At 38.6% G+C, this 19,262-nt stretch overlaps 1 long non-coding RNA gene across 1 annotated transcript; it reads right to left on the bottom strand.

Annotated features, from left to right (window-relative positions):
• Positions 1–648: 648 nt before the first annotated feature.
• LOC147322268 (uncharacterized) lies at positions 649–18,889 on the bottom strand. Its single transcript, XR_015130909.1, has 3 exons — positions 18,813–18,889; positions 15,846–15,930; positions 649–1,034 (listed from the first exon to the last, which is right to left on the bottom strand). It is a non-coding gene; the product is annotated as an uncharacterized LOC147322268 (long non-coding RNA).
• Positions 18,890–19,262: the final 373 nt, after the last annotated feature.

The following is a 19,262-nucleotide window of genomic DNA, read 5'->3' as shown; positions in this document are numbered from 1 at the left end:
TGGGCGGCGTAGAGTCAGGGGCACGCGGTGGAGGTCCGCGCTCCAACTCCAACGCCCTCACCCTCAAATGCATCGCTTCTACCTCCAACCGGTGACTACTCAACTCCACCTCCTTAATGCGGAGCAACAACTGGAGCTCCTCCGCCGACGACCCCACCACCGGAGCAGGAGGAGCCACAGAGGGGGCGGCCACAGGAGGAACAGACAACGGAGCCAACGGCTCCATAGCCGCCCCGCCCGTCCCACCAACAAGCGGCACGCTCGACAGCAAACCCCGCTCGCTCAAAGCCACCGTGACAAGCTGTCGCAAATCATCCTTTTTCACCCCCGCCGGCGCTCGCACATCAAAACGGCCCGCAATAAGCAGCAAATCCTCCCTCCGACACCGACTCAACTGCTGCAAGGAAGGCGCCTCGGCAAACTTATCCACATCAAACTCCGTCCGCGGCCACCCACACAAACAACCCCCAAAAACACAAAAAAAACCCACACACCCACACGAACCCCACTACACACAAACGACCCCGAAATCCCTCAAACGGACGAGCCCCCATTTATGTTACACACCGGCCCGAAGCCGGGGTGCGACACAACAAAAAGATAAACCCGATACATAATAACGACAAAAAAAATCACACCACGGCAGAATGACGAGAGTTGGTTAATTTATTTACTGAACAGGTAGCGAGCTTCAGGGTGGGCGATGCCAAAACAACAAACAAAACACACTAGAAAGAAAAACAGAGCTAACTTACCTCCCACGATCCCAAAACAAAATACAATTCTCTAACCTGTCTCCCTACCCGAAACAGGAGAAAAGAGGGGAATAAAAGAAAACGGCTTCCCACCCCTACAGCTACCAAGCCCAGGTACAACCCCTTTTTCAGCATTAATATTGCAGCCCCGTGCAGTCACACACCACGACGGTCCCCAGACACACAGCTCACGGGAAACCAGGAAGTCTCCTCGCCGACCCAGTCCAACCCCTTTTGTAGCTGGCCTCTTTCCTTCCTCCACCAATGGGTGGCCTCCACCTGGAAACAAGCAACACTGAATACAAATACAAACAATAACAACACCGTACTGCAAATAATGACCCTGGGTCATAACAGTCCTTGATGTGAATATGTAAAAATTGTGTATGTTTTCTGTTCTGTGTCTTGTGTACTGTTTGTTTGTGTCTTTCTTGCTGCTATTACACCCAAATTTCCCCTTGTGGGATAATTAAAGGATTATTCTATTCTATTCTATATCATAAGAAGGTAACAGTAACCTGAATTACTCAAACTACTCATTACAACCAATTTATGCAGAAGATCTTCCCACAACACATCAGACACTGAAACATGTGGATTATGGTGAAAGACCACATCAGAAGCCACATCTGTAAGCTACAAATAGAAAATGAATTGCAGACAACGGACAATTGGAAAAACAACAATTTCTTGCCTGATAAGTATCAATTTGAATAAGCAACATGAAAGCATGAATCCACCCTACCTTGTATCAGTGATTTAGGCTTGTGGTGTAATGGTTTGAGGGGTATTTTCTCAGGACACTTTGGGTTAAGTTTAACCAAATAAGCATTGTTTAAAAGTACGGTTGCTTATCTGGTTCATTCTTTTATGGCTGGAGTGTATGCACCTTCTAATGGCTGCTTCCAGCCCCAAAGATCAGATAATTTCAAACTGGTTGCTTGAACATGGCATTGAGTTTTCTGTACTCAAATGCCCTCCACAGTCACAGGATCTCAATCTAGTAGAACACCTTTGGGATGTGGTGGAACGGGAGATTCACACCACAGATGTGAATCAGCTGACAAATCTCCATCAGCTGCGTGATGCTATCATGTCAATGTGGATCAAAATCTCTGAGGAGTGTTTCCAGCACCTTGTTGAATCTAGATTTAGAATTAAGGCAGGAAAAAAACTCAGGACCACCAAGGTGTACATGACATGGTTAAAGCTTAAAGATTCAAATATTTATAAATATCATAAACCTTTTCACAGTTTAAATGTTTTTTAATTCCTTCCTTAATTGTAGTTAACTGAATGGTAACTAGATTTGTATTATTACTATTGTTTCATTGTTTAAATGGTCACAATTAACAGTTAAAAACTTGCTTACTTGTTATCATAAATCCAAAGTGAGACAACAGTTATCTGAAAAAATAAAGACGGACACTGAACATCATACTAACACACATTTCCACAATAATGCCAGTACGGACTGACCTCTGCCCTGTTTCCCATCTCCTCTTGTATCACATCTAATTATCTAATTTTCATTCAGACTTAATCATCCAGTTTGTAATAGCATCAACCGGCTCACCTGCTCCACTTCTACAAGCATCAGCACTGGCCCCATGGCCCTGCTTTTTCATAATAAAAATAAGTTTATGACAAAGCTTCTATAGATGTGGGTCAGAGTCTTTCTATATAAGCCAGAGCCCAAGGTCTAAAACTGAACATAATAAAACAGCGTAGCCAGAACAGGGCTCTAGTAAGAGGAGCCTCCTTTAGGCTTCTAGTTAATAGAGAACTCTGACTCCGCACTCCCTCACCCCCTCTCTTTCTCCCCCAGCTCCCACTCTTGCATGACCTTCTCTGTCTATCCTCACCACGCCGTCAATTCATCTCTCTCCATGCAATCTGCAAGGAGGGTGCTGTTAAATCAACCGATAGGTGTCAAGGATTCTCACCTTATATTTATTTATTCTAAATTCAGTATAATGTGCTGGCTGGTTTTTACTACCTGGCAAGCTACATGGATTGGATTTTTACCAAATTATGAACTTTAGAATCGTAATCATAATCGATTATATAGACCTGCACTGGAGAAATGAAAATAACACTGTACACATAATTAAGCTGATTCGTGAATACACACACACACACACACACACACACACACACACCAGGATTTATTACTGTATTTTGGCATTTATGCAAATTTTAATAAGCTTTCAGTTTAATGCAATCCTATCTATCTATCTGTCTATCCATCTGTTTATTCTGCAAATATCTACTATGTCATAAATACTGTATTAAATCCCATTACTCAATTACAGTATATATGTAGATATCTGGCAGCAGTACAATCTGAATAAAAAACTGTTTTGGCATACTCTTTACCTTCTCTCTGTCATTCATTACACACTTTTGTCACCCAGTGTGACAAAAGATACAACAGGCATCCGGGGCTGCGTTTCCTCCGTCTCCGCCTGCCATCGATGATTCACACCCAACCAGGGGGAAAACAGAGGGTTACTAACTAGGTCCTCCAAGGCACCAGATGTCAGTGATTAATCTTGATGAAGTTGGGACTCTATGTCTCCCTAGCTGTCTCTGTCTGTCTCCCAACCTGGTGCTTAATGACCCTTTCCCTCTGTTTTATCAGCCCATTTTTTACTCTTTAGATCATGCTCAATATGGATAGTTCTTTATGCAGATGAGAAGTGGCTGGAACTTGTGTAATTGTGAATTGTCTGCTGCCATATAGAGTAATAGGTTTACTAATATAACAGAGAATTGAAGAGCAATAGAAAACAGTTTGTCTGGGTTAAAATTCCCACTTTGTTTTTTCCCCTCAGGTGTGGTACAGATGTGCAATTTTGTGACCACTGTGTGAGGTAAAAGGCAGCGAGGACTACCACTTGTTCAGCAATAGGGATGCAAAGTACAACATATCACCTATATAATAAATGCAGCGTATAATTAATCAGCAGAGGTTTGACTGATATAATGCAGGAACATGCATTGAAACATTAAAAAAAATAGATCGTTGTAATTTTCAAATTCTTATCCGTAATATAACCATAGTATGTTTGGGTGTACTGATAGTTTTCAGCAAACACTGTGTTCAGGCTTCTGTTCAGATATCAGTGTTTAATATGAAAGTACTGGAAACATAAATGCACCAAGATCTCAAGAAGGGACGCATCAGAAAATTTAATTGCACTTCTGATTAGATGCAAACTGTATTTCGTTACCCTGTATTTATACATGTGCATAAACAAAGTTGAATCTTAATCCTAATCGCACAAGTGTTTATATTTCCTTTGAATGAAAGGTAGGACTTAGATATGAAATAAAACTTTTTTTTTCATGACCTCAGTTTAGCTACTGTAATTTTCAAGCATTTGTCAGTTCCTCCACTAATATCATCTCAGCATTACAAAAATTTAAATATCAGCAACTAGTATTAGCATGAAGTTGGTAGATTCAATGGGGAGCTCAGTTTTTGTACTAATGATCATCAAAGCAATAATCTTAGGACTAATATTCCAATTCTTCCCAAACCAGTCCCACTTATGTTAACTGGACTTTAAAATTTTATGTACACTAGCTAATGTGGCAACAATGACCTTTTTCCTAGGAGTGGCCGACCTTTAGAGATAGGGTAAGGAGTTCAGCCATTCAAGAGGGGCTCAGAGTAGAGCTACTAATCCTCCACATCAAAAGAAGCCAGTTGAGGTGGTTCTGACAAGGATGCCTCTTGGGTGAGGTGTTTGTTTTTGGGGCAGACCCAGGATATTGTGGAGCGATCATATCTCTTGGCTGGCCTAGGGACACTTTGGTGTTCCCCTAGATAAGCTGGAGGAGGTGGCTGGGGAGAGGAAGGGCTGGGCCTTCTTGCTTAGGTTGCTGCCCCCCGTGACCTGAAGAAAAGGGCTGGATGGATGGATGTACACGAGCTAATGTTGGATTCCATGAAATGACATTAGCATCTAACAATGTACACAAACTGTTATGGTTAGTATTTTCTAAACTACATATATAATTTTAATTGTTAAGACGATTAAAAAGGAATAGCTGGTCAGCGACCCTCAGGAATATCTCCAAAGCAATGGCCCCCGCTAGATGTTAAATACCTGTGAATGTTGAGCAGTTGTTTATAGAACTGAAGAAGCCTCTTGGATCAACCTAAAGAAGTCTAGTTGCCTTCAACTATGTTCTGGATAACTGAGACATATACAGACATAAGGAAGAACTACTAGATTTAGTCATGATGAAAGAGTGGCTTACTTCATATGAAAAACCAGCTTTAATGAAAAAATTACAGAATTCTGTGTCCCAAAATAGACATATGCTACTTCTTCAGAAAAGGTTGTTTCTGTCATACTGTAGATTTGTCATAAATCATGAACGATCCAAACATGTTCTAAATATAAAGATATATAAAAAGGTTAAGTCATCAACATTTGTATGCTGCTCAAGGCAAATGCTACCCAGCGAAACAAGTTCTGCAAAAGTATAGCTAGTTTTAAAAGTGCAAACTTTTACAGTTGTGCATTATGGACTGGTGTACAATTGGTCAAAATCCTAGAATTACTGTCTGAGAAGATAACACACCATCTGAAATTGGTAATACTTTTTTGAAAGGAGAAGCATGCTACATAACAAATCTATGCACGATGCATATGTAAACCTGACACGGTTCTTGGCTGGCTAAACTAGCATTCATAATTCATGAAAACATTGCTTTTCTGACACTCAGCAAAACATAGAATTTTAATAAGTATCAAAGGTTGAATCTTGAAAGAAATTATGACCCTTATGGCAGTACAACTAAATATATTGTTTGTTAGCTTGCTTCAGTGGGGTGAATAAGGTTAGGACATTTGCAGATCATTTGAATATTCACTTTATTTCTGTATTTATGTTAGGATTTACCTATTTAACCCAGTGAGTCACTCAAGAAAGCGTTTTTTTTTTAGTCGGGATAAAGCAAGCAAAGATCAGAATAGCAAAATGTTAGCAGTTTACAGAAGGCATTAGGAGACAAACACCAACTTGAATGCTGATTACATTATTCTTGTGCATGTCAAGAAACCCAGTCAGTACTTTATCTGGTCCATAATATTGGAAACAGCTATAGGCACTTACTGTGATTATGTGATGAGGAAAATATTAGACACAATTTTTACTCATACAAATAGGCCTATAGGCTGACCTGGCACTGCATAATTTCTGGTCTGGACAGCAATCGGTTTTGTCCATACAATGTTCTCTTAATTACTTTTGAAAACCAATGTAGCAAAAATCCCTGGATTTGAATCAATTTTCATTTCTCATTCTTGTCAGCAGGGCAGCAAAACATAGATCGATCACGTTGAGCTTACATGGTTCCCTGAAATACCAACTGAACAACAATGTCACTCTCGACAACAAAGCATGCTACTGGACAAACTACATTTTTGATACACTTGCTGATACACTTGCACATGACATTTGTAAGAGAAATGGTCAGTAAAGCTTTTATTTGATTTTGTTTGGTTTTCACTATTTTGAAAGCAACCACGATCTGAAAAAATCACATATGCAGTACAGTGAGGTACACTTAGTGACTGAGGCATTCTGGCATTCAGTCATGGCAATCTTACATTCCCAATCAAGTAACATCTTGTGAATATGTAAATACATGGATGTAAAATCTCCACATTTAGCCCGGGTGGAATATGGCAATAGATTTTAACCCAAGCCACAATCTCTCCCTGAACTTAACAAAGTAGTTGTTGTACTTACTTATACTCAGGCAAGTGATTTCACATTTTTATTTGTGCTTTTTGAATTTGTCGAAGCCACAGTAGCAAATCAGGCAGGGAAATTAGAGACTAATTAAGATTAATTACTAGATCAAAATGACCACAGCATGTCGATTTGCTGATGGCCATGGACAGTAGCAACATGAGCCATTCAGTAACTTTCCCTGACCAATTCTCTCACATGGAGCCAGATTAATCTATAACAGAAGATTGCATGCTTATAATAGCTCATCTGCAAACTACTTAGATACAAACATACTGCTATTAAAACCAAAATGGGTGACAAACAGAAATAAATGCTATGAGTCGATAATGTGGGTTTGTGATACACAGATGGATTCTCTTATTTTCCCCAGTGCTCAAACAGAAATAACCCCTTTTCCATTTCAGGAAAAGTCACATACACATTTATTAAAAAAAAAAAAATCATTAAATGCTAAAAAACAAGAATATCTACAGCAACATCCACATTTATTATTATTATTTAATTTTAAGTTTAGGCAATGACAACCATGATACCATGAAAAAGTCTAATTTGCTCATGTCCACCCATACTGCATGACTGGGATTAGTTTTTCCAACTTACACCATGAAGTGCTGCAGGCATACGGAGCCTGTAAAAATTACTGACATATTCAGGAATGAACACATTTACATGCATGCTTTGGTGATAATTACACTGGTCTCGTGTCCCAGTGAAACGAATACTCACAAAACAAGCCTCTTTTCTATTTCACTCATTTTCACAGAAACTGTTTTTCACTGGAAACCAATCCCTGCCTGGTGGCTCGACTTTGATAGTGAATATGCAATTAAACACTAACTAACAAAAAATTTCAGTGTTCAATAAAATATTTAGCTTGTAGTAATTACGATATCATGGCAATGTGTAAACACCGAGTGTGCTTGCTAAAGATAAGGACTTAAGGTTAGGCACCAGTCTCTGGTGTCACAGCCTTTCAACTTCATATGGATGGTTGTAAATTAAGTTCAACTGCGTGTATTTTTAAGTAATTACCCCGAGAAAGACAAAAATTTTGTACATGCTTTGTTAATGATCCAACTACACTTGTCTTTCTGTGAAAGCAATCCCAGCTGAAGCTGAATTATTCTTAAAAAGATTTTTTTATGCTTTGGGTTGATTTGCCAGAAATGGAATTATTATGTCCTTTATACACGCATCAACTACACTTCATTCAAAGCTCAAATAATCAAATTGCCCGTTTTACCAACAACAATCCAGTCAAAGGATGACTAGAGGCACACTGCAGAGACATTTTGATGAAGGTGCCAGTATTTCAGGTTGGTGGCGTTGCTTTTAAGGGGACTAAAATGCCTGTTTGCAGTTTCTTAGAGTTAGGTCCATAAAAATTTGGACAACGCATACACCCTCACAATGGACTTTAAACCAGTCAAGACGTGATTGAGGTTCAGAACTTCAGCATTAATGCAAAAGGTTAGAGCTGGGCGATATGGCCCAAAATTCATATCTCAATATTCTTTAGCTGGATGGCGATATACGATATATTGCTCAATATTTTTTTAAAGCCATAAAGAAACAACAAAAAGAGAGTCCTTAGTCAAAGCTGTGTTGCAGATCTTACACAGGCACTTTTATTAACATACAGCATAGATGTACATGAAAAAATTACTCAGAAATAAATTATCAGCATTTCTTAAATAATAATGCTCCATAAATAAAATAAAACAATGTTGTTTTTGTACTACATAAAATTTGTCCGCGGTCAGTAAACACAACCAGAATTCATACATGAGGCACACTGTCGATTTTTGAGAAAAAAACGAAAGGATTTCAGGCGTCAACGTGTTAGCGCGGTTTGCTCGTTAACACGTGGCGATCCACAGTAACTTGTTAACTGAGATTTGCCGCGTTAATGCAGTTATGCCGTTAACGTCATTTTAACGAGATTAACACTGACAGCAATAAAATAGTAATCTCCAAATGTTTTCTTTTTACCAACCAGCTCCTCTTTGATAGCTGCCGTGTCCATCTTGTCGTTGCTTGCAGGTGTAGTGATGGTGGAGCGTGGCTCAAAGAGTTGGCGGTTTGTCTTGTAACCGGAAGGTTGCCGGTTCGAGCCCCGGCTCGGACAGTCTCGGTCGTTGTGTCCTTGGGCAAGACACTTCACCTGCCGCCTACTGGTGTTGGCCAGAGGGGCCGATGGCTCGATATGGCAGCCTCGCTTCTGTCAGTCTGCCCCAGGGCAGCTGTGGCTACACCTGTAGCTGCCTCCACCAGTGTGTGAATCTGAGAGTGAATGAATAGTGGAATTGTAAAGCGCTTTGAGGGCCCTGAAAAGCGCTATATAAATGCAATCCATTATTATTATAACGTAACCTAGACTATATCAATATAAACGATATTGTCACCTCTCATATCTTGTATAAAAATCTATCAAAAATATTTAAAAGCTTGATATATCACCCAGCCTTACAAAAGGTGCAGCAAAAGTATGACACTAACTAATTTTAACCCCATTTTAATAAATAGTTGGACAAACACAATTTTAAATATAAGGCAAAGAGGCAAAATTCTGACATTCTGTCAAAACTTATGGATTCAATGGAAATTTTGTATGAGCTGAGAAACTCAGAGAAAAAGATTGTAGCAATTCAGGCTACCTCATGACCCCAAACATGCAGAGGAAAAGCTATGGTAATTTAAAAGGCTCCCTTTCCTCCATGCAATTTACGGTGAGCTCTAATAACTCTCTCCTTCCACCCCTCTCGTTTTATTCTTCTGTTTTTCACTGAGAAGCTGAGACTTGGACATTAGTTACCATGAAATGCACTCAGCTCTCAGTATAACTTAGACTTTTGGAAAATCTGGTATCTGATCACCACAGAGGCAGCACTGTTACTGCACTGGACCCCATTTTAAAACACTATCTGAGGGACCATCGCTATCATGAGCCTATCCAACCACTGAGTATTAAATCCTCTGCAATTCTCTGCTGCTATTCTCCAGTCTTTAATCTGTATTTTACCTGTGTCTCTCTTTACAACATTACATTTTTACATCAGGATATGTATGTAATGCAGGGTAAGACATGCCGGCAAGTCTGTAGAGCCAAGACAGCTGCTCACTTCTCACAGCTGTAATTGGTAGACCACTCCTGCACGATTTGACAGATTGTGGAAGATAGTTTCTTGAGACATTCTGGTGAGATGTACAACTCAGTCCTGGCGGGATGTGACGTGAACACATTTTACATCACTAAATATAACATCTCAAAAAGTCTACAGGTGGCAGATCCCTCTTACCAAGAGCTCGAATTCTTTATAACAAAGCACTGCTAGGGACCTCAGGAACAGACACATTTTTGACTAGCAAAAAGAGAAAACTTGCTTTTTCCATGTAGCCTTTAACAATTTTCGGCCAGCAGCGCCAACAGATACAGAACTCGACATAATAAGGACGTCTGAGGTCATAAGAGCTTTTATTCAGCTCCCATTTAAAGCTTGCTTCAGAACATCTTAGCTTGGCTTTTGTGAATAATCTTATCTCTAAATAAATTGGGACTTGCTATTCACTATTTCCCAAGGTGTTATATTTGGTCATGTAAAATCAGCCTTCGAATTATACTCATACAAAAGGTTTGGTGGAAAAAATTGTCTGATCTTTCCATCAAACTCTGTTATTAACCCTAGTTTATAATGAATAATTCTAAACAAATTATTCATGTCACTGTGCAGCTGGTCTTTCTTAGCTTTGCATCTGTTATCGGTCACCATATTTTAGTGTTGCTCTTTATGGTGAAACTAGAAAAATCTTCTTGCACATCATAAGCACATGTCGCTCCACTCAAGGAGTAAGTAGGTAGCCCATGTGAGTATGTGCTTATTTAGGCAATCTACAGAGGAATTGCTTGTGGGTCCACGATTTGGGGAAAGAAAAAAAAAAGAGAGAGAGGTATCTCTTCTGTCTGACCTCCACCGTCTGGATGCAAAAGTGTTATGTACTTAATTAACCCCTCCTGGCATTACATGCTTACTTAAACCGCCCAAAATTGTGAAGAAAAACGTCATCCTGGAAACATATTCAGAACCAAGCCAGCCCAGCTAGCGAGATATCAGAGAGCTTACGTACATTTCAACAATTGATTAATTGTCAGCATGCTTCTCAGCATGAAAACACAAGGATTTAATGGAAATGAATTGAGGAGCACATGTATTCAAATTGGTCTAAATTTGTTTGAAGGATGCATCCTTTAAATCAGAACCCCTATTCATTACAGTGACAACATGTAAGAGGTTCCACAGTGTTTCCCGGACATATTTTTTCATTCACGTATGTATTACTGACCCAGTTAAAATGAAAGATGTCACTGCTTTAAACCACTTAAAATAGTAATTGAAAAAAATGACAACTGTCAAACTTGAATGTGCGTATTACGACTGCAAATATGGAAAAGACAGAAGCATTTACAAAAGGCTTTTTAAATTGAAATCCCGAAGAGGCTGCTTGGGTGAAATATTTCAGCTCAGATTTAATTACCTCATATTTTATCAACAAGATACCATGCTGTGTAAAACTAAAAGGAACACAGCCTTACTTCTATACTTCTATCACCTTTAGAGCCACTAAAACACTCACTATTCAACAAGAATTTACTCAAATCTGTGCAAGATTAATAAAACATACACATTCACCAGCTCAAGCTGCTGACTGACAGGGATAAACATCCCAGATGTTTACTTGCAGACAAAGAATGCATCACATTATGCCATAGCCAACAAATGGGATGACCAGTTCAATGCATAAACAATGAATCATGTCCAAGTAGCACAACACTAGGTAATAAACAGCTGGCTGGAATAACACCTGTGCACCTTATTTGATTGCACAATGTCAAAACCACAGCTTAGCTCAAAAATGTAAATATATGTTTGATATTTTGCATCTGAGATAAGTTCATTTTCCAAGACCAGAAAAGGACACAATGACTGACTGACTTATCGTTTATTGGATTTGGCAGTCAGTGAAGGTCTGATGTACAGAGAAAGAAAAATCTATATTTTTCTGCTTATTTCTCAATGCTGGACCAGAACACACTAGGGGAGTTATAATTATGATCCACCAGCAGGCACATTTTTAATACTGGGTTGTCTGCAGCATGAAGACCTCAATTCTACAAATAACACAATAATAGCATATTACAGTATATTTCTTACAAAAAAAGTTAATTAAAAAGTAGTTGTTCCAGTTAATAATGATGCTAAAAATGTTGATGTTCATACTGTTTTTTGTTGTTGTTGTTAATTCCACACTTTACTGTCATAAATGCTTCAGTATAAATGTAAGAAAATCAGTGATCAAACCACTATCTTAGTGTATAGCGGCCACATACAATAAACCACTCTGTCATTTGTCTCATTATTTTAGGGTTGCTTGGTCATGTAAACACCAGATTTGTATGAGCATGTACACCATTTTTATAGCTGTTATCTCTTTATATGCACCCCTCAATCCATTCTGGTCTGTGGAAATCTTATTGGTTACACAGTAGCAACTGAGAAGCAAAGGGAGCCATGCAAATACAGCTGACAGATGGAATAAAAAGTCAGACACTGGCTGTAAAGAAAAACATGGCAGCAGTCTTGAAATTATTCTCATAAGGATGATGTCTTTGTTGTTACCGCATGTTATAAAGTCCAGGTTTACTTTTAGAGGCCCAAATAACTGTGAATGCCACTATAGATATAAAGGCAAGGCAAGTTTATTTGTATAGCACAATTCAACAACAAGGTGATTCAAAGTGCTTTACAGAGACATTAGAAACAAGAACAAATAAAAAGCATGATTTAAAATTGAATAAAACAAGCAAATAAACTAACTAACTAATTAACAAACAAACAAACAAACAACAGTATATAAAATCAAAACAGATAAAATCAGAACAGTAGATAAAATCAGTAGTTAAATGTAAGTTTTGAAATTTAAGCTTAAAGTGTGGATTTGGTGCTTTATTCAAATGCAGCTGAGAACAGGTGAGTCTTCAACCTGGATTTAAATAAACTGAGTGTTTCAGCTGATCTGAGGCTTTCTGGGAGTTTGTTCCAGATATAAGGAGCATAAAAGCTGAATGCAGCTTCTCCGTGTCTGGTTCTGACTCTGGGAACTGATAAAAGACCGGATCCAGATGACCTGAGGGATCTGGAAGGTTCATACTGGGTCAGGAGGTCACTGATGTATTTTGGTCCTAAACCATTCAGAGCTTTATAGGCCAGCATCAGAACTTTAAAGTCTATCCTCTGACGGACAGGCAGCCAGTGTAAGGACCTCAGAGCTGGACTGATGTGGTCCACTTTTTTGGTCTTAGTGAGGACTCGAGCAGCAGAGTTCTGAATGAGCTGTAGTTGTCTGACTGATTTTTTAGGTAGACCTGTAAAGATGCTGTTACAGTAATCAAGCCTACTAAAGATGAATGCATGGACTAGTTTTTCCAGGTCCTGTTGAGACATCAGATCTTTTATCCTTGATATATTCTTGAGGTGATAGTAAGCTGACTTTGTTATTGTCTTAATGTGTTTTTCTAAGTTTAGGTCTGCATCCATCACTACACCCAAATTTCTCGCCTGGTTTGTGGTTTTTAGATGTATAGATTGAAGTTCTCTGGTGACCTGTAATCGTTTTTCTTTGGCGCCAAAGACTATTACCTCAGTTTTGTTTTTGTTTAGCTGGAGAAAATTGTGGCACAACCAGTCATTGATTTCCTCAATGCATTTACCAAGAGCCTGTACAGGGCCTCGGTCTCCTGGTGACATTGTGATATATATTTGTGTGTCATCTGCATAGCTGTGATAGTTTATTTTGTTGTTGTTTATAATCTGTGCCAGTGGGAGCATGTAGATGTTAAACAGAAGGGGTCCCAAGATGGAACCTTGGGGAACTCCACATGTGATACTTGTCTGCTCAGATGTGAAGTTACCTATTGATACAAAGTATTTCCTGTTTTCTACGTATGTTTTGAACCAGTTTAGTACAGTTCCTGAAAGACCTGTCCAGTTCTCCAGTCGTTTGAGTAATATGTTGTGGTCAACTGTATCAAATGCTGCACTGAGATCCAGTAAAACTAAGACTGACATTTTTCCACTGTCTGTATTCAGACATATGTCATTAAACACTTTGGTCAGAGCGGTTTCAGTGCTGTGGTTCTGTCTAAAACCTGACTGGAAGGCATCGTAGCAATTATTCTGTTTTAAGAAGTAACTGAGCTGTTGAGAAACTGCTTTTTCAATGATCTTACTTAAAAACGGGAGATTTGAGATCGGCCTGTAGTTGTTCATTTGTGTCTTGTCAAGATTGTCCTTTTTCAGTATAGGTTTGATTACAGCAGTTTTTAGTGATTCTGGAAACACACCTGATAATAAAGAAAAGTTGACGATCTGTAACAGGTCTGACTCTAAAGTCTTTGAGACCTTTTTGAAAAAACTTGTTGGCAGGACATCTAAACAGCAGGAGGAGAAGTTCAGTTGACCTAAGATGTCCTCCAGGTCTTTGCTGTTAATAGGTTGAAACTGTTTCATGGTGTTTAAACAGTTTTTTGGTGGACACAGTACATATCCTGGATCTGCTGTTGATGTACCAATTGCTTGTCTAATTTTTTGGATTTTTTCAGTGAAGAATTTGGCAAAGTCATTGCAGGCCATGGTCGAATGAAGTTCAGCTGCCACTGACACAGGAGGGTTTGTTAGCCTGTCAACTGTAGAAAATAAGACCCGAGCATTATGGCTGTTTTTAGTGATGATGTCAGAGAAGTAGGACCTCCTTGCATTCCTCAGTTGTAAATTATAATTGTGAAGTTTCTCTTTATAAATGTCATAATGAACCTGGAGGTTTGTTTTTCTCCATCTGCGCTCAGCTTTCCTACACTCTCTTTTTTCATTTTTCACCAGTGTGGAGTTTCTCCATGGAGACTTTTTCCTTCCAGAGATAACCTTCACCTTAATGGGAGCAATAGTGTCCATTACATTTAACATGTTAGCATTGAAGCTATTGACGAGCTCATTGACTGACCCTCTGGGCAGGTCAGGTGTTAATGGGAAGACCTGGTTAAAAATTGCACTACTGTGTTCAGTTATACACCGTTTTGTGATCACTGTTGTTGATATATTTGTGTGGGCTGAGATTTTACTTTCAAAGAAAACACAGTAATGATCAGACAGGCCCACATCAGACACAGTAACCTTTGAAATGCTCAGGCCTTTGGAGATCAGTAGGTCAAGAGTGTGTCCTCTATTATGTGTGGCCTCTGTTACATGCTGAGTCAGCCCAAAGTTGCCCAGAGTGTTACTCAGGTCTTTAGTCCCTTAAAGTAATCTGCCTATGTTTCTCTCTATTATAAAGCAGAGATGAATGTTTTAAGTGACAAGTAAGACAATTTTCTTTAACAAACAACTTCTTTTTTTCTTAAGTCCTCAGTCACACAGGTCTGGTTACCTACAGGAGAGGTTTCACTTAGGAAAAATGTCTATTCCTCCAACTGGTTTGCAAGTGGTTGCTGGTTATTGGTATTTGATCAGCAGTTCTGGACCAAAAACGTTGTTGCGATTGTTTTGGTCAGTAGCAAGTTACCCAGGTCATCTGTAGTTTGCATGGAAGCCATCGACCTAGATGATGACAATCACCAACTGACCAATGGCTGAAACTTTAAAAAGTGTGATCTAAAATTGAAAGGGCATTTGCCTTTGAAGTAAAAGTTGTGCCTCAGGGCTGCAACCAACAAAACTATATAGTTTTGTTGCTGATTTCACCAAGCAACTGGCAGCAGTCTCCAGAAATCGAGTTCAGGAGTTTTGTATTTAAATATAAATGTTCTTGGAAAATATTTTAAAAATGTATATTAAAGACATATTTAGCTATTTAATTATCAGCATTCACCTGTTCTGATTGATTGGTGTAAATGGAACTGAAATCATCCAGGTAAACAACACCATATTGGTTTTTTGTGTGACTTAGGAGTCTCAGTAAAACTTTAAAGTTCAACTTTCAAATTTGAAAATATATACAAATTGTTGGAGCCACCATTTAACTTGCCTTATGCCTCAACTTTGCTTTCCACATTTACCATGTTGCTCTGAAAAGGCTTTCTCAGTGATTTGACTCCTAAGACCCACCTCTGAAGAGAATATAGGATGGGGAGAGAGCTACCCGCACAAACCAACAGACAATAAGATTATCCAAAGGCAATTAAACTTGGGGCCTTGTCTTGAGAAGTTCACATCCAACCCCATCCCTTTTCATCCCTACCTTTACTTTCCTTTTCATCCTTACCTTTCCTTCCACTCCTCTGCACCTCATTGTTGTGTGATTAACTCCCAAGCACCAGCGGGTGAGTCTACATTCCCATTACCCAGATCTATGGCGAGGACAAAACATTTGTTAATCACCAATCACTACCAGGAGCAAGGCACTCAAGTCTTTGCCAGCTCTATAATGTGAGTGATGTGCTGCCAGCTTCTTCAAAGACTGTGTTCTGTTTTTGTTAAATCTCCACTCAACACTTCATATGGATATGCTCAAATAAATGTACGCTTCTTGTTACCAAGGTGCTCTACCATCAAAACAACTGAACATGGGTAAAGTTCACTTTATCTCCAGAACATGATTTGTTCTAAGAGCCAAAGGCACACAAAGCTGTTTCCCTTTGAGCCTAGACAGTTGTTCTGCATTTGTTTTCGTCATTTGTATATTTCTGTTTTTAGGAAACAAGTTTGCTGCAACATTTTAATTTCAGTATTTAATTTTTTCCTGCAGTTTCAACAAGCTTATAATTGTAAGTGCCTCTCAAATTATTATGCAGTTTGGCATAATTTGCAACAGCCAATATCGAGTCTATAAAACATGTACAGCATGAGATCTGGCTTCTTTGTAAGAAATATGAGACTGCTGAGTTGTATTATGTTTCACAGAGAGTGTCCTCCCAAGAAAAATAACAAACATGCATTTTAGAAGAGTTACAATAAAACATATATTTACAATCAAGTAACAAGCATTTCAAGTGGCGAAAAGTTAAATATAGAATACAATTGTTAGGAGCTACAAATTATACATATGGGGGGTGTCTGAGTGGTTAGAATGATTGAAAATGATTCTAATGCAGGAGAGGGCTGATTTATTTATTTTTTTTAATGTAAAAGCCTGTTTTCCCCATTTTCTATAGTGTCAGATAAAATGACAGTAACACACTAGATTTTGACATTCAGTTATGTGGACCTGGGTTGGTATTGCATTATATGGCAGATCTAGACAAATACTTTTGGTATCTTGGTGGTGTTTTTTTTTTTGGCATCTAGGTTAAGCTGCACTCTCTACAGCAGTGGTCCCCAACCTTTTTTGCGCCACGGACCGGTTTATGCCCGACAATATTTTCACAGACCGGCCTTTAAGGTGTCGTGGATAAATACAACTAAATAAAACTAGTACCGGTATGAAAAAAAGAGAAGATTTATTCATAACACACGTAAAAAGACCCAGGAAAACAGAGTTAACGATAAAAACGATAACATAATAACGCTTAAAACCGATAAAAACCCTGAAAACCATACGTTTCACACCTGAGCCTCAACCCTCAACCAAACGACTCACAGACCGGTACCGGTCCGAGGCCCGGGGGTTGGGGACCGCTGCTCTACAGCTTGACAAATATTTCCTGGACTTAATATTGCAACAGTTTTGTGCAGAAATCTTACTTCCTGCACAAAACCATCATCATGAAAGGGAATATCTGTTACCTGAAATTGTAAAAGGAAAGCTTTTGTGGTTTTTGATCATAAATGTCCTTCTCCGTCTGATAAAACTGAACTTCTATGGTCACTCAAAATGCAAACGGCACTAACTAATGAACTCAACTGGGGCACTGCTGTTTACTAATCAATAATTTTGCTTTGACTTAGATTATACTATATTTTTTTTGTTCAGTGTATGTGAAAATGTTTCAACGCATTTCAAAATGTATTTGTTAATTCCAATAGCAGGGTAATGAGACTTTCTAACTACATCAATTCTGCTTGAGCATTCTTAATTATGATATGTAATGAAAATCATAATTGATGAATTGACTAGTGGCTCAGTAATGAATCACTTTCCATGCACATTTTATGCCAATTTTGTTTTGACTTTGAATAAACCCTAATTATCTACATTAGTGGAAGTCAATGCCTTAATATTTAATAAATCCAGGATAATCCCATAGCAATCAATTTAGATCAAAATCGCTTTCCACCAAAGGTAGAAATGCTCAGCAAACTCATCCACTGTACCCTATAATGATGCCTATTTATATGCAGGAGCTTTGCCAAACTGCAGGATGGGTAATTACTTTATTTACTTCTAATCATGTCAATGAACCATTGTGCAAGGGTTAGATTGGCTGAGCTCATTATTATTATTATTTTTTCTCTTCAGGATCACATTAGGAACTTTAGTCTAACAAAGGCTCAGTTTGAAGAGATTGACCATTGCACAATACCAGAGCACTCCATTAGATGCACGCTTTCAGGGAATCCAATAACTGACTGTGACATAATTATTTAAGTCAATATATATCCGTGTGCTCTTGTACACAAATCCTAATAGTTTCGAACGGATCTGTAAAATCATTCTCATCGAGTCAAGAAGAAAAAATGTAAACGAAAATTAAGTGCACTGTAATAGCAATCTGTGACTGAATTGCAAGAACAATGTCTATTCTTCTATTCATTCATTGCTTTGTCAGTATTTACGTGATTAATGTCCTATTCAATAATCATTAATCTTATTTAACAAAAATATTTGACAAAAATAATATAATGCATTCTCCACTGATTGGTTATTGAAATAAAGGTCTTACCAAGATTACCTATATCAAATTAGATAAGATCGGAATATGACATATAAACACTTATGGTCTTGAATTCACAGCTGAAACTGGTGTGAAGTCCTGGTGCAGCATATATACACGGCTTGACTGGTAATGTCATGGTCCCTCTGTCCTCTCTGTGCTGTTTTCTGTCTTGTCATTTCTGTCTCCTTGCTCTGTGCCTTGCCTGTCCGCTATCCCTGTTTATAAATGTGTGCATGTGTGTACCAGTTTTTGTGTCTTGGCAGAACTCCACATACCTGCTAATCATGACACATCTGTTCCTAATTCCTCGTCAAAGCCCCTTCATAGGGGAGTGGCTAGATGAAACCCAGGCTCTGGTCCTTTTTTTCTTGGTGTTTTTTTTTTTTTTTTTAAATATATCTGTGTGGAAAACTTACTTGTATCTTATGTATGTAGATTCCTGTGGAGAGAATCCATCCATGAGATTGGTGAGCAAAGTGGGTTTGGAGAGAGGGTATCTGGGAAGAAACATTCAAGGAGATTCATGAGTACTTGGGAACTGGAATAGTCACTGCAAAGGACTTCAAGATTAACCTTCATTGCACCATTTTAACTGTTACATTTTAAGACAGTCCACACAGGAGTCTTGCTTTTGCCAATCTGAGGCCAATGGGTCAATATTTATATATTTTTTTCTTTATGGGTATACAGACTACTGCTGGTTTAATGTGGAAGAAGTGGTTGACAAAGATGGAATGACAAAAGCAAAACTGCAGCTGAATAATTACAAGAACAAGAAACTACAAATAGATTAAACAAAATTAAATTAAACATATTAGCTGTCGGGATTGCTTCTGCTGCACCATCCACAGTAATACCAACAACTA

The sequence above is a fragment of the Aulonocara sp. 'chitande type north' Nkhata Bay genome, linkage group LG9, assembly GCF_057382095.1.
Source record: "Aulonocara sp. 'chitande type north' Nkhata Bay isolate Kocher_YH1m ecotype deep benthic linkage group LG9, A_spYH_male_GT1.1, whole genome shotgun sequence".
Lineage (NCBI taxonomy): Eukaryota > Metazoa > Chordata > Actinopteri > Cichliformes > Cichlidae > Aulonocara > Aulonocara sp. 'chitande type north' Nkhata Bay.
This window is presented reverse-complemented; position numbering and strand designations above follow the sequence as displayed.